Genomic DNA, 18,039 nt, shown 5'->3' with positions numbered 1-18,039 from the left:
CCACTTTGCAATCGGCTTAAGCTTGGTAAAGTTATGGACTCTCGAAGTTCAATTTTGAGTCACTCTGTTACAAGTCCTCCGAAAACTAGAAATAACTGACATGAAAATGGGTCAAAAATTAATCGACGTTAAATTGAAAAATTTGAATGCAGATTTTTAGAGAATCGAATCAGAAGTCTTTAGAGGTATGCCACTTTGCAATCGGCTTAAGTTTGGTTAAGTTATGGACTCTCTAAGTCCTATTTTGGGACAACGTTAAACAAGTCAAATTAGAAATAATTGACATGAAAATGGGTGAAAAATTTGATCAAAGTTAAATTGAAAAATTTGAATGCAGATTTTTAGAGAATCGAATCAGAAGTCTTTAGAGATATGCCACTTTGCAATCGGCTTAAGTTTGATTAAGTTATGGACTCTCGAAGTTCAATTTTGGGTCAAAGTTAAACAAGTCAAATTAGAAATAACTGACATGATAATGGGTCAAAAATTTGATCAACGTTAAATTGAAAAATTTGAATGCAGATGTTTAGAGAATCGAATCAGAAGTCTTTAGAGGTATGCCACTTTGGAATTGGCTTAAGTTTGGTTAAGTTATGGAACTCTAAGTCCAATTTTGAGTCGCTCTTTTACAAGTCATCGGAAAATTAGAAATAACTCACATGAAAATGGGTCAAAAAATTAATCGACGTTAAATTGAAAAATTTGAATGCAGATTTTTAGAGAATCGAATCAGAAGTCTTTAGAGGTATGCCACTTTGCAATCGGCTTAAGCTTGGTAAAGTTATGGACTCTCGAAGTTCAATTTTGGGTCAAAGATAAACAAGTCAAATTAGAAATAACTGACATGAAAATGGGTCAAAAATTTGATCAACGTTAAATTGAAAAATTTGAATGCAGATCTTTAGAGAATCGAATCAGAAGTCTTTAGAGGTATGCCACTTTGGAATCGGCTTAAGTTTGATTAAGTTATGGACTCTCGAAGTTCAATTTTGGGTCAAAGTTAAACAAGTCAAATTAGAAATAACTGACATGAAAATGGGTGAAAAATTTGATCAAAGTTAAATTGAAAAATTTGAATGCAGACTTTTAGAGAATCGAATCAGAAGTCGTTAGAGGTATGCCACTTTGCAATCGGCTTAAGTTTGGTAAAGTTATGGACTCTCTAAGTCCAATTTTAAGTCACTCTGTTACAAGTCCTTGGAAATCTAGAAATAACTGACATGAAAATGGGTCAAAAATTTGATCAACGTTAAATTGAAAAATTTGAATGCAGATCTTTAGAGAATCGAATCAGAAGTCTTTAGAGGTATGCCACTTTGGAATCGGCTTAAGTTTGATTAAGTTATGGACTCTCGAAGTTCAATTTTGGGTCAAAGTTAAACAAGTCAAATTAGAAATAACTGACATGAAAATGGGTGAAAAATTTGATCAAAGTTAAATTGAAAAATTTGAATGCAGATTTTAAGAGAATCGAATCAGAAGTCTTTAGAGGTATGCCACTTTGGAATCGGCTTAAGTTTGGTAAAGTTATGGACTCTCGAAGTTCAATTTTGGGTCAAAGTTAAACAAGTCAAATTAGAAATAACTGACATGAAAATGGGTCAAACATTTGATCAACGTTAAATTGAAAAATTTGAATGCAGATGTTTAGAGAATCGAATCAGAAGTCTTTAGAGGTATGCCACTTTGGAATTGGCTTAAGTTTGGTTAAGTTATGGAACTCTAAGTCCAATTTTGAGTCGCTCTTTTACAAGTCATCGGAAAATTAGAAATAACTCACATGAAAATGGGTCAAAAAATTAATCGACGTTAAATTGAAAAATTTGAATGCAGATTTTTAGAGAATCGAATCAGAAGTCTTTAGAGGTATGCCACTTTGCAATCGGCTTAAGCTTGGTAAAGTTATGGACTCTCGAAGTTCAATTTTGGGTCAAAGATAAACAAGTCAAATTAGAAATAACTGACATGAAAATGGGTGAAAAATTTGATCAAAGTTAAATTGAAAAATTTGAATGCAGACTTTTAGAGAATCGAATCAGAAGTCGTTAGAGGTATGCCACTTTGGAATCGGCTTAAGTTTGGTAAAGTTATGGACTCTCTAAGTCCAATTTTAAGTCACTCTGTTACAAGTCCTCGGAAATCTAGAAATAACTGACATGAAAATGGGTCAAAAATTTGATCAACGTTAAATTGAAAAATTTGAATGCAGATCTTTAGAGAATCGAATCAGAAGTCTTTAGAGGTATGCCACTTTGGAATCGGCTTAAGTTTGATTAAGTTATGGACTCTCGAAGTTCAATTTTGGGTCAAAGTTAAACAAGTCAAATTAGAAATAACTGACATGAAAATGGGTGAAAAATTTGATCAAAGTTAAATTGAAAAATTTGAATGCAGATTTTTAGAGAATCGAATCAGAAGTCTTTAGAGGTATGCCACTTTGCAATCGGCTTAAGTTTGATTAAGTTATGGACTCTCGAAGTTCAATTTTGGGTCAAAGTTAAACAAGTCAAATTAGAAATAACTGACATGAAAATGGGTGAAAAATTTGATCAAAGTTAAATTGAAAAATTTGAATGCAGATTTTTAGAGAATCGAATCAGAAGTCTTTAGAGGTATGCCACTTTGCAATCGGCTTAAGTTTGATTAAGTTATGGACTCTCGAAGTTCAATTTTGGGTCAAAGTTAAACAAGTCAAATTAGAAATAACTGACATGAAAATGGGTCAAAAATTTGATCAACGTTAAATTGAAAAATTTGAATGCAGATGTTTAGAGAATCGAATCAGAAGTCTTTAGAGGTATGCCACTTTGGAATTGGCTTAAGTTTGGTTAAGTTATGGAACTCTAAGTCCAATTTTGAGTCGCTCTTTTACAAGTCATCGGAAAATTAGAAATAACTCACATGAAAATGGGTCAAAAAATTAATCGACGTTAAATTGAAAAATTTGAATGCAGATTTTTAGAGAATCGAATCAGAAGTCTTTAGAGGTATGCCACTTTGCAATCGGCTTAAGCTTGGTAAAGTTATGGACTCTCGAAGTTCAATTTTGGGTCAAAGATAAACAAGTCAAATTAGAAATAACTGACATGAAAATGGGTCAAAAATTTGATCAACGTTAAATTGAAAAATTTGAATGCAGATCTTTAGAGAATCGAATCAGAAGTCTTTAGAGGTATGCCACTTTGGAATCGGCTTAAGTTTGATTAAGTTATGGACTCTCGAAGTTCAATTTTGGGTCAAAGTTAAACAAGTCAAATTAGAAATAACTGACATGAAAATGGGTGAAAAATTTGATCAAAGTTAAATTGAAAAATTTGAATGCAGACTTTTAGAGAATCGAATCAGAAGTCGTTAGAGGTATGCCACTTTGGAATCGGCTTAAGTTTGGTAAAGTTATGGACTCTCTAAGTCCAATTTTAAGTCACTCTGTTACAAGTCCTCGGAAATCTAGAAATAACTGACATGAAAATGGGTCAAAAATTTGATCAACGTTAAATTGAAAAATTTGAATGCAGATCTTTAGAGAATCGAATCAGAAGTCTTTAGAGGTATGCCACTTTGGAATCGGCTTAAGTTTGATTAAGTTATGGACTCTCGAAGTTCAATTTTGGGTCAAAGTTAAACAAGTCAAATTAGAAATAACTGACATGAAAATGGGTGAAAAATTTGATCAAAGTTAAATTGAAAAATTTGAATGCAGATTTTTAGAGAATCGAATCAGAAGTCTTTAGAGGTATGCCACTTTGCAATCGGCTTAAGTTTGATTAAGTTATGGACTCTCGAAGTTCAATTTTGGGTCAAAGTTAAACAAGTCAAATTAGAAATAACTGACATGAAAATGGGTCAAAAATTTGATCAACGTTAAATTGAAAAATTTGAATGCAGATGTTTAGAGAATCGAATCAGAAGTCTTTAGAGGTATGCCACTTTGGAATTGGCTTAAGTTTGGTTAAGTTATGGAACTCTAAGTCCAATTTTGAGTCGCTCTTTTACAAGTCATCGGAAAATTAGAAATAACTCACATGAAAATGGGTCAAAAAATTAATCGACGTTAAATTGAAAAATTTGAATGCAGATTTTTAGAGAATCGAATCAGAAGTCTTTAGAGGTATGCCACTTTGCAATCGGCTTAAGTTTGATTAAGTTATGGACTCTCGAAGTTCAATTTTGGGTCAAAGTTAAACAAGTCAAATTAGAAATAACTGACATGAAAATGGGTGAAAAATTTGATCAAAGTTAAATTGAAAAATTTGAATGCAGACTTTTAGAGAATCGAATCAGAAGTCGTTAGAGGTATGCCACTTTGGAATCGGCTTAAGTTTGGTAAAGTTATGGACTCTCTAAGTCCAATTTTAAGTCACTCTGTTACAAGTCCTCGGAAATCTAGAAATAACTGACATGAAAATGGGTCAAAAATTTGATCAACGTTAAATTGAAAAATTTGAATGCAGATCTTTAGAGAATCGAATCAGAAGTCTTTAGAGGTATGCCACTTTGGAATCGGCTTAAGTTTGATTAAGTTATGGACTCTCGAAGTCCTATTTTGGGACAACGTTAAACAAGTCAAATTAGAAATAACTGACATGAAAATGGGTGAAAAATTTGATCAAAGTTAAATTGAAAAATTTGAATGCAGATTTTTAGAGAATCGAATCAGAAGTCTTTAGAGGTATGCCACTTTGGAATCGGCTTAAGTTTGGTAAAGTTATGGACTCTCTAAGTCCAATTTTGAGTCACTCTGTTACAAGTCCTCGGAAAACTAGAAATAACTGACATGAAAATGGGTCAAAAATTTGATCAACGTTAAATTGAAAAATTTGAATGCAGATTTTTAGAGAATCGAATCAGAAGTCTTTAGAGGTATGCCACTTTGCAATCGGCTTAAGTTTGGTTAAGTTATGGACTCTCTAAGTCCTATTTTGGGACAACGTTAAACAAGTCAAATTAGAAATAACTGACATGAAAATGGGTGAAAAATTTGATCAAAGTTAAATTGAAAAATTTGAATGCAGATTTTTAGAGAATCGAATCAGAAGTCTTTAGAGGTATGCCACTTTGGAATCGGCTTAAGTTTGGTTAAGTTATGGATTCTCTAAGTCCAATTTTGAGTCATTCTGTTACAAGTCATCGGAAAATTGGATATAACTGGCATTGAAAATTTTAAATGCAGATTTTTAGAGAATCGAATCAGAAGTCTTTAGAGGTATGCCACTTTGCAATCGGCTTAAGCTTGGTAAAGTTATGGACTCTCGAAGTTCAATTTTGGGTCAAAGTTAAACAAGTCAAATTAGAAATAACTGACATGAAAATGGGTCAAAAATTTTATCAACGTTAAATTGAAAAATTTGAATGCAGATTTTAAGAGAATCGAATCAGAAGTCTTTAGAGGTATGCCACTTTGGAATCGGCTTAAGTTTGGTAAAGTTATGGACTGTCTAAGTCCAATTTTTAGTCACTCTGTTACAAGTCCTCGGAAATCTAGAAATAACTGACATGAAAATGGGTCAAAAAATTAATCGACGTTAAATTGAAAAATTTGAATGCAGATTATTAGAGAATCGAATCAGAAGTCTTTAGAGGTATGCCACTTTGGAATCGGCTTAAGTTTGATAATGTTATGGACTCTCGAAGTTCAATTTTGGGTCAAAGTTAAACAAGTCAAATTAGAAATAACTGACATGAAAATTGGTCAAAAATTTGATCAACGTTAAATTGAAAAATTTGAATGCAGATTTTTAGAGAATCGAATCAGAAGTCTTTAGAGGTATACCACTTTGCAATCGGCTTTAGCTTGGTAAAGTTATGGACTCTCGAAGTTCAATTTTGGGTCAAAGTTAAACAAGTCAATTTAGAAATAACTGACATGAAACTGGGTGAAAAATTTGATCAAAGTTAAATTGAAAAATTTGAATGCAGATTTTTAGAGAATCGAATCAGAAGTCTTTAGAGGTATGCCACTTTGGAATCGGCTTAAGTTTGATTAAGTTATGGACTCTCGAAGTTCAATTTTGGGTCAAAGTTAAACAAGTCAAATTAGAAATAACTGACATGAAAATGGGTGAAAAATTTGATCAAAGTTAAATTGAAAAATTTGAATGCAGATTTTAAGAGAATCGAATCAGAAGTCTTTAGAGGTATGCCACTTTGGAATCGGCTTAAGTTTGGTAAAGTTATGGACTCTCTAAGTCCAATTTTTAGTCACTCTGTTACAAGTCCTCGGAAATCTAGAAATAACTGACATGAAAATGGGTCAAAAAATTAATCGACGTTAAATTGAAAAATTTGAATGCAGATTTTTAGAGAATCGAATCAGAAGTTTTTAGAGGTATGCCACTTTGGAATCGGCTTAAGTTTGGTGAAGTTATGGACTCTCTAAGTCCTATTTTGGGTCAACGTTAAAGAAGTCAAATTAGAAAAATTTGATCAACGTCAAATTGAAAAATATGAATGCAGATTTTTAGAGAATCGAATCAGAAGTCTTTAGAGGTATGCCACTTTGGAATCGGAAATAACTGACATGAAAATGGGTCAAAAATTTGATCAACGTTAAATTGAAAAATTTGAATGCAGATTTTTAGAGAATCGAATCAGAAGTTTTTAGAGGTATGCCACTTTGGAATTGGCTTAAGTTTGGTAAAGTGAAATAAGTTTATTCTGTTTGGTTCCAATTTGTGTTTTTTATTTAGTAGGAGCAGCAAAGGTGCCGCTCCAACGATCAAAATGTCTCTGTTCTTTTACAATATTCTTTAAGTCTAATTAAGGCTAAGTCCCGTAGCTGCGCTGCTCGCAGGCGGCGGCAGAGAGACGGCTATGTACCTATATATTATATGTATTAAATTATGCTCTCTTAAGCTGGAGCGCGAGGGTATATGCATGCACTTGAGTTCGGCCGGCGCGTGTAACAGAATGCTGACACTTGCACTTTCTGTGAGCGCGCCACTTGGGTTTTTTGACCGGGCCTTTATGAATGCACTGCAACAAAGTGTTACAGTGTGTTTACAGTAGATATTCAATATATGCGCATACTACATCTCCCTCCTTTTGAAAAATAACGTAATATATTATGAAGTTATTTTATTGGTATATTTTACTTAAAGGAATAATAATAATTTTTTTTTATTAAAATTTTTTTTAAATTTTTTTTTAAAATTTTTTTTTTGATATAAAGAGAATGGAATTTATAATAGTATTCTTATTTAAGAAAGAAGTATTTCTATGCATGGCCATGCTAAATGCAATTATGAAATAAACGTTTTTAATCTATCCTTATGAACTTTTTGTTTTTTGTTTTTGTTATTCATTATTATAATGTTATTTCTTTCTCCTATTTCCGTTACTTTATACGGACCTGTATATTTAGGATCTAACTTATGACCTGTCTCGTTTTTTAATAAAACTTGGTCACCTACTGATATATCTATATCCCTTACTTTATGATCGTATATTAGTTTATTTCTATTCTTATTTGCTTCTAACATAACTCTAGCTCTTTTATAGGCTACTTCTAATCTATACTTACTCTCCTTAGCATAGTCATCCCTAAAGATTATAAAATGAAAGACCGATTTTTAAGGGGATACGGCCACAGCCCAAACCGTAAGAGCAAGAGCAGCCAAATTTTTTCACAGTATTCCATTGGGGGCGTGGGCGCCCACTAAGATCCGATATGTCCCCCCAGTGGCCCCAAACAGCTCCAACATCCATTATTCTGAGCAAAAAAAGTTGATGTATTTAAGCATAACTTCTAATCTGGTTGGAATTTCGATATTTGGTTTTTTCCGAATTTTAGGTTTTGAAAAGACCTAATTAGAAATCTAAAAAGAAATTTTGATATCCCCCATAATTTGGGGGCTACATTTAAAATTAACTTTTCGATTTAAAAAATCTAAACCGCTGCTCCGATCAAGATGATTTTTCGCTCAATAGTTATTCTATGGCCCAAATGCTTAAGTTTAATTTTTCAAATTTTTAACATTTTTTAAGTATTTTTAACGAATTTATTTAGATTTTCTAAGTCATTGCGTTGTATTTTGCGGGAGCCTGTCGAGAGAACGAAACCCAGAAGCCAAGAGAGCGACGGCCGAGAGAGCAACAGCCAAGAAAACTGATGAGGGGGAGGGGTAGTGCTGCAGGGAAAGGGGGGGGGGAAAGAGGCAATTTAAGTTAAATTTGTTTAGGATTTTAAAAACTTAAACTGCTGCTCCGATCAATATGATTTTTGATCAATAGTCAGTCCTGTGGATCAAATGCTTAGGTTTTATTTTTTCATTTTGTAGCAGAAGTAAGAGCCTTATTTAATTTCCACCATGGAAGAAAATAGAAAATTACTACAAATTCTGTAAGCAAAGCCAAAATGTTTCCAAGTTAAATATTAATCTTAAGATTCGAACTTTTGACCAAATACGTATGTACATATGTATATTTGGATATGTTTTGATTTGCTTATATGTACAATACATGTACATACATACAATGTGTGTGTATATTTCTATTCGAAAGTAGATAATGTGCTTAAATACAAATAAAATGATTTATTATACCCGTTTATCGATCAAATGTGGAATCTGAAAATAATACGTTTCTTTGCTGTTTTTGTATTGGATGCCAATCTTTTACTGTGTGTACAAAGGTTTTCGTTTCATTCAAAACAAGAAATTTGAAAACAACAAATTCCAATTTACAAACAAGTATACATATTTGTGCGCAAATTAAAATTGCATTGATAAAATTGTAACTGATAAAAAGTATACAAGTACACGACTTTTACTTGGATCACTTTCATTTATTATATAGCTCTGCCAGTATCTTTCTGATTCTCTCTCTTGAAGGATCTTCTACAAAGGTTGTTTACACAAAGGTTTTCAAAAAACGCGCAAATAAGAAATAAGAAAGTCCTGACAACCCAATTTCCTAACTCCAAACTAATATTAAGCGAACGAAGTCGCTTCGGGTATAGCTATCCCTAAAGATTATAAAATGAAAGACCGATTTTTAAGGGGATACGGCCACAGCCCAAACCGTAAGAGCAAGAGCAGCCAAATTTTTCACAGTATTCCATTGGGGGCGTGGGCGCCCACTAAGATCCGATATGTCCCCCCAGTGGCCCCAAACAGCTCCAACATCCATTATTCTGAGCAAAAAAAGTTGATGTATTTAAGCATAACTTCTAATCTGGTTGGAATTTCGATATTTGGTTTTTTCCGAATTTTAGGTTTTGAAAAGACCTAATTAGAAATCTAAAAGAAATTTTGATATCCCCCATAATTTGGGGGCTACATTTAAAATTAACTTTTCGATTTAAAAAATCTAAACCGCTGCTCCGATCAAGATGATTTTTCGCTCAATAGTTATTCTATGGCCCAAATGCTTAAGTTTAATTTTTCAAATTTTTAACATTTTTTTAAGTATTTTTAACGAATTTATTTAGATTTTCTAAGTCATTGCGTTGTATTTTGCGGGAGCCTGTCGAGAGAACGAAACCCAGAAGCCAAGAGAGCGACGGCCGAGAGAGCAACAGCCAAGAAAACTAATGAGGGGGAGGGGTAGTGCTGCAGGGAAAGGGGAGGGGAAAGAGGCAATTTAAGTTAAATTTGTTTAAGATTTTAAAAACTTAAACTGCTGCTCCGATCAATATGATTTTCGATCAATAGTCAGTCCTGTGGATCAAATGCTTAGGTTTTATTTTTATACCCTTGCAGAGGGTATTATAATTTCAGTCAAAAGTTTGCAACGCAGTGAAGGAGACATTTCCGACCCTATAAAGTATATATATTCTTGATCAGCATCACCAGGAGAGTCGATCTAGCCATGTCCGTCTGTCCGTCTGTCCGTCCGTCTGTCCGTCCGTCTGTCCGTCCGTCTGTCCGTCTGTCCGTCTGTCAGTCTGTCCGTCTGTCCGTCCGTTTCTACGCAAACTAGTCCCTCAGTTTTAAAGCTATCTGCTCGAAACTTTCCCAAAAGTTGTCTTTCTATTGCAGGTAGTATATAAGTCGGAACGAGCCGGATCGGGCGACTATATCATATAGCTGCCATATAACTGAACGATCGGAAAAGCCATAACTTTGGTGTTTTTAAAGATAAGAAGTTGGGACTTTCTATGGGTTTTATTTTTGGCCAATCAATCCGACATACCGAATTTCATAAGGATCGGCCGACTATATCTTATAGCTGCCATATAACTGATTGATCGGAAGTGCCATAACTTTGGTGTTTGTAAAGTTAAGAAGTTGGGATTTTCTATGGGTTTTATTTTTGGCCAATCAATCCGACATAACAAATTTCATAAGGATCGGCCGACTATATCTTATAGCTGCCATATAACTGAACGATTGGAAATGCCATAACTTTGGTGTTTTTAAAGTTAGGAAGTTGGGATTTTTTATGAGTATTAAGAATGCATCATATGAATAATTTTGGAGAATATAATATACAGAGTATTCTGCAAGGGTATATCAACTTCGGCTCCGCCCGAAGTTAGCTTTCCTTTCTTGTTCATTTTGTAGCAGAAGTAAGAGCCTTATTTAATTTCCACCATGGAAGAAAATAGAAAATTACTACAAATTCTGTAAGCAAAGCCAAAATGTTTCCAAGTTAAATATTAATCTTAAGACTCGAACTTTTGACCAAATACGTATGTACATATGTATATTTGGATATGTTTTGATTTGCTTATATGTACAATACATGTACATACATACAATGTGTGTGTATATTTCTATTCGAAAGTAGATAATGTGCTTAAATACAAATAAAATGATTTATTATACCCGTTTATCGATCAAATGTGGAATCTGAAAATAATACGTTACTTTGCTGTTTTTGTATTGGATGCCAATCTTTTACTGTGTGTACCAAAGGTTTTCGTTTCATTCAAAACAAGAAATTTGAAAATAACAAATTCCCATTTACAAACATATTTGTGCGCAAATTAAAATTGCATTGATAGCATTGTAACTGATAAAAAGTATACAAGCTCACGACTTTTACTTGGATCACTTTCATTTATTATATAGCTCTGCCAGTATCCTTCTGATTCTCTCTCTTGAAGGATCTTCTACAAAGGTTGTTAACACAAAGGTTTTCAAAAAACGCGCAAATAAGAAATAAGAAAGTCCTGACAACCCAATTTCCTAACTCCAAACTAATATTAAGCGAACGAGCAAAAAGTCGTATACAATACAATTTTACAAAGCGTTGGGGCTGAGATGGGTGAAATATTTTTTTGGATGCACCTGGAGGGACAGGTAAAACCTTCTTGACAAACTTATTGTTGGCAAAAGTTAGAAGTTAAAAAAAATAGCCCTAGCTGTAGTATCTTCCGGTATAGCTGCTACCCTGCTCAATGGAGGTCGAACTGCTCATTCTACATTTAAACTTCCTTTGGATTTAGTTAATTTAGAAACACCTCATTGCTCTATTTCAAAGCAATGTAATATGGCTGCGGTGTTTAAAGATTGTAAGTTAATTGTTTGGGATGAGTGCACAATGTCACATAAAGGTTGGCTTGAAGCCATAAATAGAACCCTGCAAGATAATAATGAGAATACTATGTTGGTGGGTGGTATTACAGTCCTGCTAGCTGGAGACTTTCGCCAAACCCTTCCTGTTGTTCCAAGAGGTACAAGAGCTGACGAAATAAAGGCCTGTTTAAAATCTTCATTTTTATGGCCACAGATAAACAAACTAGCGCTCATGAAAAATATGCGAGTGCACTTAAAAGGAGACAGTTCTGCAGGTATTTTTGCCGAAACTCTTTTAAAAATTGGGAATGGCGTCCATCCAACAGTTGATGGAAAAATAGTTATAACATCACGCTTAGGAAATGTAGTCAAAAACGTTCAAGACCTTACATCCAAAATATTTCCTGACATTTCCAACATATCATGTAAAAGCTTAGATTGGCTATCTGAGCGCGCCATTTTGACAACGAAAAATGAAAGAGCAACCACTATTAATAATTTATTGCTAAACTCATTTGATGGTTTAGAAGTCTCCTATAAATCGGTCGACTCTGTTCCTGATGCTGATAATGCTGTTCATTACCCTGTTGAATTTTTAAATTCTTTGAATCCTCCAGGAATTCCTCAGCATAATCTGTCTCTTAGGATTGGAGCACCCGTAATGTTATTGCGAAATTTAAGTCCCCAAAGTTATGCAATGGGACACGATTGCAGATAAAAGGTCTTCATAAGAATGTAATCGAAGCAACAGTATTTACGGGGTGCGCGGAGGGGGAAACAGTGTTTATACCCAGGATCCCATTAATACCATCCAGTCTGCCGTTTAAGTTTAAAAGGCTACAATTCCCTCTAAAAGTTTGCTTTGCAATAACTATAAATAAATCGCAGGGGCAGACTTTGAAGCTGGCTGGACTAGATCTTAGAGAAGATTGCTTCTCTCATGGACAATTTTATGTCGCATGCTCTAGAGTTAGCTCTGCCAGTAGCCTTATTATTCTCGCTCCTGAAGGATCTTCTAAAAATGTTGTTTAGACAGAGGTTTTAAAGTAATCATATTAATTAACATTATTAAACCTAGAAAGTTTCAGTGGAATAGGTCTAATTGAAGATACCACATTAAAAAAAACGCGCCAATTTCTCTACCTCAGGGGAGGTGTGGAAATAGGAAAGTCTTGACAACCGTACTCAAAACTAATTTTAAGCGAACGAAGTCGCGCCGGGTACAGCTAGTATATATTATATAGTGCTTCTACACTGTCTATGCTATTAAAATGTTTCGGTAAATTACTTGTTTTACCGAATAATAGCTCATATGGACAATAAGTATGTGCCATAGAGGGGGTCGTGTTGAAACAAAAGACAAAATATTGAAGCCATACGTCCCAATCAGTTTTATCCACCGATATGTAAGATCTTATGTACTCATTGAAAGTTCTATGACTTCTTTCTATTGTTCCAACTGTCTGGTGGTGGTGTGCTGTGGATGTAATATTTTCAATATTTAAATATTTGCACAAATCGTCTATAATTGAATTCTTATATTCTGTTCCCATGTCCGTAATGAACGTCTTCATTGGACCGTACTTCAGGATAAAAGATTCAAATATTGCTTTAGCGACAGTATTAGCATTTTTATTCGGAACAGGTATGGCAACTAAATACTTAGTTAAATCACATATTAAAGTGACTGTATACTCATTGCCATTTTCTGATTTTGGTAGTGGACCAATTGTGTCCACTATCACTCTGTCGAAAGCATTTATTGGTGTGTCTGTAATTGTTAAAGGGGTCTTTGTGTGTTTAATTATTTTGGCTTTCTGGAATTTTTTACATTTTCTTACGTACTCAGTTATATCTTTAGACATACTTTTCCAGTAATAGTGTCTTTTTACTTTGGCCAAAGTTTTTGATATGCCAGTATGACCTTCTTGAATTGGATCATCATGAAATGTAGACAAAATTGCTTCTTTTTCTTTTAAATTTGTTATTTGGGTCACCGGGTTGAGTAGCGCTACTCTTAATGTTTTTAAGATTTTATTGCCCATTAATTTGAAATTATCTATTGAAGTATGTTCAAAGATATTTTCCCACGGTGTCACTTTGAGTTGGCTGATTTTATGTATACCGGCTTGCATTTCAAGCCTTTGGAAAAATTGATCTAAGTCAATAACTCCATTAGTATATAAATCGCTAACATCATATCTTGCAGTAATTTTTCTGCCTTGTTTAAATAAACATAACGTATTTTTTATCTGCAAGGTCACTACTTTACGTACTTCATTGTTTATGACGTCGTATACGTTGGGCTTGGAAGCTTTGTTTAGAGATTGCGTAGGCAATTCTTGTTCTTGATTTTCCGCGCGGAATTTTTGTCTACTTTGATATCTAGTAGTGACTTTCAATATATTTCCAGTTTTATTTTGTAGATCTTTGATGGTTATCCTTGATAACGCATCAGCTACATAATTATCTTTTCCCTTTAAATATTCGACTGTAAAGTCGTATTCTTCTAGTTCGAGCCTCATACGTGTCAGTTTAGAACTGGGGTTGATCATTGAGAAAAGGTATGTTAAAGGTCTATGGTCTGTTTTTATTAAGAAATGTTTTCCATATATATATGGTCTGAAATGTAATATCGCCCAATGAATTGCAGCTAATTCCTGCTCAGTAGTACATTTGTTACTTTCACCTGTTGTAAATGCTCTTGATGCGTATGCAATGGGAAGTTGGAGACCATTATGGTTTTGAGTTAAAACCGCTCCACATGCTTGCTTACTTGCATCTGTTATTATACAGAATTCTTTAGTGAAATCTGGATATTGTAGCAAGGTAGGTTCCATAAGTTTTGTTTTTAAGTATTGAAATGCATATTCACACTCATCCGTCCATTTAAAAGGAACATTCTTTTTACATAATCTTGTTATGTGCCGTGAATAGTCGGCGAAATTTTTTATAAAACGTCTATAATAGTTACAGAATGCTATGAAACGTCTAGCACTGTCCGCGTCGTGCGGAACTGGGTAGTTCATAATGACATCGTATTTCTTGTCATCTGGAAGTATTCCTTTATCAGTGCATTTATGACCTAGAAAAGTCACTTCATGCATAAAAAATGAACATTTTTCCGGATGTAACTTTAGGTTGTATTTCCTACATTTCTCAAAAACATCTGTTAAGTTCTTAAGCATATGTTTTTCGGAACAACCAATTACTATTAAGTCATCCATATAAAGGAATGCTTGAGAAGGTTCTAGTCCAGAGAACGCAATAGTCATCATCCTCTGAAACGAATTAGGAGCTATTTTTAATCCGAATGGTAATCGCGTGAAGCGATATGAGCCGTTGCTCGTTGAAAAAGACGTTATATCTCTTGAACCTTTTTCTAGTTCAATTTGATGGAATCCTGACATTAAGTCAAGACACGAAAAGTATTTTGCTCGACCTAGTTGATCTAAAATATCATCAATTCTAGGTAATGGGAATTTATCAGATAGTAATTTTTTATTAATCTGGCGGTAGTCAATTACTAATCGCCATTTCTTTACATTTGACCCAGGGGATGATTTCTTAGGAACAAGTAACAATGGGCTATTATATTCGGATACTGACGGTTCGACAATCCCGTCAGAGATTAATTTTCCTACTTGCTTTTGTATTTCGTTCACCTGACTGTGTGGGCCTCGATAGTTCTTTATATAGACTGGTTCATCATCTTTTAATCTCAGTTTCTGTTTATAAAAATTATTTGTGGTTACTGATTCGGTTTCCAATCCGAATATATCGCTATACTGGGTGCATAAGCTAGAAAGCTGTGCCTTGAACTGTGGAGGGAAGTTTTTTGAAAGTTGTGATAGTACGGATTTTTTTCTATTGTCTGGATTTGTGTTGACTACATCGTAGTTCGAAAGTGATTCATATGTTAGGTTATCTGTACTGACTACTTGGTCGGTATTTGTTGTGTTTATTAATCTTATGAAGGCATTATTGGATGTTGCTATGGTATTTGCAACGTAAATACCATGCTGAATATCCTGATTTGGAATTAATACACTGTCTTCTTTTGAATTAAGTTCAATTTTCCGAATAACTTGGGATCTTGCTGGCAGAAGTATTGAATTATTGCCAGAACTATGAGCTATTGGTACTTTAATTGGAAATTTTAAATTATTGGGTCTAATTATGAGCCAATCTTCAGATGGCTTGAAGTCTAATTGACAGTTGTATTTTTTAATAAAGTCGATGCCTAATATTCCATCGCATGGAATAGGGAAATGTGAATTTACGATATGAAAATCGTGTGGAATTATGTATTTAGTTGTCTGTATCTCCATAGAAACCGAACCTTGGGATTTGGTTATTTCTTTACTTATGCCTTTTATGTCTATGATGTAATCATCTTGGATGTTTTGGAAGTTATCCGAAGTTTCTTTTAAAATGGAAATGTCTGCACCTGTGTCTATTAAAAAGATAAGTTCTTTTCCAGTAGCTACATTGAAAAATGAAACGAATATATTTTGGCTGAGATTAATGGTGTGAACTCTGACTTCTTTTATTGTTGAGTATTTAAAGGGCTTTGGAAGTTTTCCGATGTGTTTTGGTTAGTATTTTGGGTTATTCTGACATTGCTTTGGTTATTGCCATTGTGGCCTCGGTTCGAGTTACTACCACCTCTATAGTTTCCACTATAATGGCCTCGTCCTCCATTGTTATTTTGGTAATTGTTGTTATAGTTATTGTTGTTGTAGTTATTGTTGTTGTAGTTATTGTGATTACCACGAAAATTACCTCTATAATTTCCACGTCCGCGATTTGAGCCGCGCTGTGGATAGTTCTTGAAATATAGACGGTGTTTGACTGTCCAGTTGCTTCAGTGCAACTATTGACAAATTTGTAAACGGCATCGTTCATAGTACTAAAGGTGCCAGCTTGCATGATAAGTTTTACCTTATTAATTGAGCAATTTTTAGTCATTGCCTTGACTGCATGTTGCGTGGAATAACTTCTGGCTAGCTCTAAAGGTAAACCATCTGTTATATATGCACCTCCTAAGGCTTTCGTCATCTGCTCAATTTCTTGTGTGTATTGGTTAGCAGTCTTATTGCGCTGCTGTAGGTTCATCAGCTTCGCTGATAATACTTCTACAGTTTCGCCTTTGACGTTGCCTCTTAGTCTGGAAATCACTTCAGTAATTGTTGTTTCATTACCGATTAGATTTCTGGCGACACCTTTTAGCTTTGTTTTAATTATGGAAACAGCTAATTCTTCGTGCTCGCCTTTTATTGATTCTATTATTTGTAAAGCATCAATGAAACTTGTTAAATTTTCAGCCTTACCATCAAAAACTGGTATAAGCTTGGATGCTGTATTAATAAAATCAATATTTGATTGTGCCATTGTGATGGAGTTACTTATTTTGTTTTCTATTACACTCGAAGTATCTGAATCTGTTGAATTGTCCAGATCAGTGTATATAGCCGGAATAGTAAGATTATTCAAATCGTCATCTTCTATTTTGAGGTTTACTTCGGGAAGCTCTTCTGACTCCGATTCGTTCGTTTCTGTTGATTCTGGGTCAGGTGCAGTGTCAACTGCTATTGGAGTGTTTAAAACGGTTGGTACCGATATTTCTAAACTGAACTTTTGTTTAACAAATATTAAATTAGATCGTAGTCGTATCAAAAGTTTCGATACCTGTGACCAATGATCTTGATTTAATCTTTCCCTGTGATCATGTATTAGCATTCGCGCTTCATTAAAGCACTCTACTAATAATTCAACATGCTTCTTAACCGTGTTCTTTTGGATAGGTCTATTCTGGGTTAGTGACTTGTATGATCTGTCAAAATTAGTTTTAATGTTTGATAATTCCCCGTACAATTTGTTCCATTCCATGCCTTTAGTTTAGCCATACTTTGTAAGAAGAATATATTGAAATATTTTTATATTTTTTTTTTTTTTTTTTAATTATTAGCTTGTATAATTCATTCGTCTATAATTCCATTCCATTATATTATGGATATGAATTATTTCTTGAAAACTGTCATTACTATTGCTCTACCTAGTATTGGGTGCTCGTCTACTACCGATCTAACTTGTACGCCTGGAATAGTGGATAATACAATTCCCTTTTGGGTGCTTGTGCAATGTATTAGTGGAGAAGTATCTAAATTAAATGTTTCAATATATAAATTTTCTAAACCATAAATGCTCACTGAAGTTGCTGAAACTAATTGCAGAATTCTTTCTTTAAAGTGAATGTCCCTATCATACGTGTCTCTAATTGCCTTTAGTGTAGCCATTATTATTTAATATATATATTTATACCCTTGCAGAGGGTATTATAATTTTGGTCAAAAGTGTGCAACGCAGTGAAGGAGACATCTCCGACCCTATAAAGTATATATATTCTTGATCAGGATCACCTCCTGAGTTGATATAGCCATGTCCGTCTGTCCGTCTGTCCGTCTGTCTGTCCGTCTGTCTGTCCGTCTGTCTGTTTCTACGCGAACTAGTCTCTCAGTTTTAAAGATATCGAATTGAAACTTTGCACACACCCTTCTTTCCTTTGCACGCAGTATAT

Source organism: Drosophila rhopaloa, unplaced genomic scaffold (assembly GCF_018152115.1).
Source record: "Drosophila rhopaloa isolate 14029-0021.01 unplaced genomic scaffold, ASM1815211v1 contig_148, whole genome shotgun sequence".
Classification (NCBI taxonomy): Eukaryota; Metazoa; Arthropoda; class Insecta; order Diptera; family Drosophilidae; genus Drosophila; species Drosophila rhopaloa.
Note: the sequence above shows the minus strand (reverse complement) of the source record.